Consider the following 5,307-nt stretch of genomic DNA (forward strand, 5'->3'; position numbering starts at 1 on the left):
AATCTCCATCCTTACCTGCAACATGTAAAGTATGTTGGCAGATTTGTCTGTGATCTTGGCTGTATGTCCTCGGCCCTCTGCTGTCAAACACTGCAGCAACAACCTGGAAAACTCTTCGGTCATCTTCAAGTGTTGGGTTTTTTATTTTGACTGAAATATTTCCTGTTGTCATTTACTGAGGGAAGGCTGTGATCCTGTCTCGATAAAGTTTGTATACGTTGCATCTCCTTTCCTTTATTATAAGAGAACAAAACATGGTTTCTTTCGTCTTGCCAGTAAAAGTGTAGTTCCTTTAAGTCAATTGGAGCTGTGGTACAGCTGGCTGAGGGTAAATGGTGGACAGGTGAGTGCTTGTTTTGATTTTGGTTGCAATAATTTCTTATGTTTCTATCACAGTGTTATGGTTTAATTCGCTGCAACTGTCTGTCAGTGTTAAATATTTTAGTCAGTTCTTGACTCAAGCACACCCTTATTTTCTTGCAGGCGAGTGTAGGAGTAAATATCCATAGTCAAGAAAAGAGAATTTTAGCTGAGTGTCCTTAAACTAAACAGCATTTCCAGGACAACATATAAAACCGCACTCTCAGGTGGAGGCAATCAGAGCCCAATTGGCTGTCAGGTGATCCATCACATGCTGGTATGGCAATTTTAAAGCCAATTAAAGGGACATCCCACCAATCATTGAAAATTTCATTAATCTGACAGCAACTACATCAATTTATATACAAACACTGATTATTATAAATATAATTAAAATCAAGCCATTCCTATCTACTGTCGCTGACTTACTGTCTATAGGTTTATCCACTGATGAATTTGCTTCTATTGCTAATGTATTTCTTACTGTTAACTTTTACAGAGCAGCAATAGAAAGCGTTCTGACTGGAAACATCACAAACTGGCATCATGGGATGTGCACAGCATTAAAGGAGGATTGCAGCAGGTGATTAAAACCTCCTAAAAGATCATTGGTACTCAGCTACCCAGCATCAATGCTATTGGATTACTAACAGATAGCACCCATCTTGGAAGAGGCACAGAAGCTTCCACTGACATACCACCAGACAGCTTAAAGACAGCTTCTTCCCTCAGTGAAGTTGCTGAATTCATTCAATTTAGATTTTCAATTACTTTTATTTTACTTTATATGACTCACTGATCAATGCTTTATTTCTTTTTGGGGGTAGCACAAAGAGAACTATCTCTAAATTTAATTATATAACCTTGTTGAGAATCACAATAAAATATCATTGAATGTTTACAAGAGTTATCAGAATTCATGCTGAGTTACACATCTACATGTAGGCTGAATTTAATTGTTGGTTTTGGTGAGGCGGTCTGGGACATGTTGGGTTGTCTGGACAGGCTTAGGACCAGCTGGCTTAGGGGACTCTTCTCTGGCTTCAGCTCTTGGCAGGTTAAGGCTTTGTGGTGGTATGGCGTCTTCCGTTGGACATGCAGGATGTTTTTAAAAAACCCTAGGTGGAAAGATTCTATTATTGTTTTGTCCCATTTTTCGAATTCATAATTGAATTCAAGAGCCCAAATGTAGAATTATCGGTTCTAATACAAATTGGAACATTTTTTACCAGATTTGAAAAAGGATGTCATAAAGATTGCATACAGACCACAGGCCTGCTGTCAAAAAGAGATGTACTGAGGGATGATATACTGAAATATGCATATACAAATCTAAAAACCCTCAGTAAACTGACAAGCCATTATGATGATGATGGTCAAGTGAACAGATTAAGGAAACTTTTAATCTTTTATGGAACAAGTGGTTCTTCCCCCTGTGGAGACTGATCTGTACATGACTTGTCCAACCCATCTGGACCACTCAAGAATTTTGTTCCTGCCCCAGAGGAAATTCTGTTCATACAAGTGGTTCTTGTATGAGTTCATCATCCTGTTGGCCTGAAAAAATAAGCTTTTTCTAAGACTCTCTGTGTTCCTGAGTGTAGAATGTGGTCTATTGCTGGGCTGATGAAGCTGCACCACTCAGTCCCTCTATCCTGTGCAAAAAACAAAACAGACAAAACTCATCATGTTTTTTTGTCTGGGCCTGCTTCTTTCATAGTGTTCGCCTGCTTCAGAACCTTCTTCACATACTGTTTTGGGATGTGACCACTCAGCATTAGAGGGATAACTCAGTCAAGTGAGTTGAGCTGCTCTCATTGGCTGCGCAGTTTTGACTTGTCTGGTCACACACAATCTCGTATTACAGATAAACATTACACTGAAATATGTTTCTGAAAAGATTTTAGGCAAGAAATAGGACGCAATAACAGAATCTTACATTCATATTTGATCAGCACTGCCTTGTTTGACAGTTGGATCTGAGTTTGGTGCGTTGAGCTGGACAGACTCACTGATATGGGCTATCAATCACAAAAAGCATACACTGCTTTATCGTAATTGTAAATTGTAGACTTCTGATAAGCACTGCATTTTCTCTAACCTCCTATGGTTTCAGCCTAATTTGTGTTTATCGATATCAGGTCACAAAGTTTCTATGTGGTAGTTCAGTTTATTCTTTTTCACCAGTTGATAGTTGTAACGTCCTCAGTTGTGGGGTCCAGGGGAAAAGAGGAGTAACAACAAATAATTGACCCGGCCATTTAAAGAAGGGCAAAAAAAAACCCATAAAAATGTGTACTTTTAAATGATTTATTTCAACGTAAATGAGTTCAATGTTAACACAAAACAACTTCCTAAAAAGAAAGGAAGCAATAACCATCTAAACTAAACAAACCACTGAGACAACAAATAAATATGAATTACACTATCCCTCCATTGAGGGAGTAATGGTAAGTTACCATTGGTAACACACGCAAGACGAGCACCACACAGCTCTGCTTTACACCCGTCAGCGACACGACTCTCTGGTGGTTTTTGACCCACTGGCCCCGTCTGCTTCCGTCACAGTAGCTTATATAGCAATCGTCTTGATTGCTAAACCACTGCAGGTGTGCCTGATCAGTCGGAAGGGAGGGCGGTACCTGGAACAGGACAGCAGAGGCAAAAACATACACACGTCACAATAGTATATTTGTAAAATAACTACAATATAGAATGAACTAAGATCACTCACGTTTTCTGTAGAAACGCACACACAATGCAACGATGACGATGACCAGAAATACAAATATCCCAATAAGCAAGTAATGATGCTTCTGCTCGTCCTCGACTGTAAATAGTGAAAATAACAGAGTAATAAATTATTTGACATGCTCATTTACCTACAATACCAACAGCAAATATTATCATGCTTTAAACCATACTTACATACAATTAAAATAGGTCAGATAGCTAGTGTAAGGTGAAATGAGCCACAAAGCTCAAACTATTAATTCACGCTTTTACCTGACTTCATTTTTTCCAGCATGTCCAGGGAGAGTGTGTGTGTTTTCAGAACAACGGGCCTTTTGTGCAGTGGGCTTTTGTTTTCTGGATAATGGGATGACGGTCCAATGGGAGTTTTTTTCTAACTTTTGGTTTCAGAATAATGGGCCACATTTTGACCATAAACCAAATGTGAACAGAACCTAAATTAATTTGTTTTATACGCTAAAAGAGTATTGTAATTTAAAATTGAGTAAGAGATACTGCATGACCATATACCAGATGCTGGAAGACTGCAGAGCTTCTATTAACTTACCTCTGTTTAAAACGTGGGTGGTGCTCACAGTCACATTCAGGGTAGGGTTGTGGAAGAGGCAGGTCACAGATCGATATTGACCTCCAGGGATATCTACAGCGCTCTTCAATCTGTATTGACGATCTTGATTGTCCTGCACTGCTGTAGTGTGAACATCCCTCGGATCGAGAACGTGTTGGGAGTTGTTGGAGAGGTACTGGAGTCTCCACTTCACCAAAGGCTCAGGGAATCCCTGGGTAGTGCAGACGGCAGTCATCGTTTCTTCATTTAGAGCCAGGCTGACATTTGTGTAAGGAACTGCAAGTAAGAGAGAAAAGCTAAGGTCAATGATAAAACCACATTTTGGGAAATAGTGTTTGGGAAGATTGATAGCACTCGTGCTCTAAATATGAAATTAGAGACAGCAGTTGGTTAGCTTAGCTTAGCAGACTAGAACCAGGGGGAGAAAGCTAGCTTGGCTTTGTCCAAAGGTAACACAACCTGCCAACCAGAACGGCTGGTAGGTAGATACCTTTGGACCGAGCCACGCTAGCTTTCTCCTTGTTTTTATTGTTTATGCTAAGCTAACCCAACTGCAAGCTGTAGCTTCACATTTAAGAAATAGATATGAAAGTAGTTTTCATCAAACAATTATTGATTTAAGAAAAAGTGAAATCTGCATCCTTGGGAGTCACGTGGGTACGTCGAGCAAGATGGCGGCGCATTAGACGCCCCAGTTGGCATTTTTGCACACATTGGAATCACCCGGTGGAAGTTTTGGAAACCAAATGACTTCTATGACCAAGCACTCCAACAGAGGTCAGGCGGCAGGCCGCATATCCACCAGGAAGGGCCCCAGCTATACAAAGGAAGATACGACACCCACATTAGTGTCAGACATACGGGATGTTGAACCAAAGAGCATGGAGAACATTTTCGCTGAGATAGCTAAAATTAGTGCTACGCTTCAGGGTGTCGCAGCAGACACCGCAACCATCAAAGTGACAACCACGGCGCTGAAGAGCGCAGCCACCCTGCACTTTACATGGAAGGGAAGGAGCTGCAGCTTCACCAATGCCAAGGAGGCAGAACAATTTATTGAGGAGAACTCTACCACAAATGAGTGAATCTACGTGGCATTACTTATATAACGTATGGAAAATATATCTATACAGGTAATAGAATTAATGTTTTGACATTGAACAGGTGGGGGGCGGGGGCAGCCTCTGTGCAGCCTGAGCCAAAGCCAGCGTGTACGATACTCTACGGACCAAGATGTCTGTTTTGTTTTTGTTTTTGATTTTTGAGTTGTTCCTAGGGAACAGAAGCCAAGTGCCCCTGTTAATATTGTCTGGGGCATATTTAAGTTTGTGTTACCTTTTGTTACTACTTCAGATGTTCAGAAGTATCCAGTTCAGAAGCGTTCAGCTTTACCTTGACATATATTTCTATAAGGGTGTGGTACTGACTGAAGTTAACAGGGAGACAATTTTCGGTATTAATACATGTGAGACACTAGTTTTAAAGCGCGACATTGGTGATATCAGGTCACAATGTAGCCAGGCTTCTCTTGCTTTTCTTAAATATTTATGTTTACTCATTCTTATTTCCTACATAAGACATGGCTAATAACTTCATTAGATGAGGGAAGGTTTTGACATACCTCA

This window comes from Morone saxatilis, unplaced genomic scaffold (genome assembly GCF_004916995.1).
Source record: "Morone saxatilis isolate NCDOM2014 unplaced genomic scaffold, NCSU_SB_2.0 Contig5, whole genome shotgun sequence".
NCBI lineage: Eukaryota > Metazoa > Chordata > Actinopteri > Moronidae > Morone > Morone saxatilis.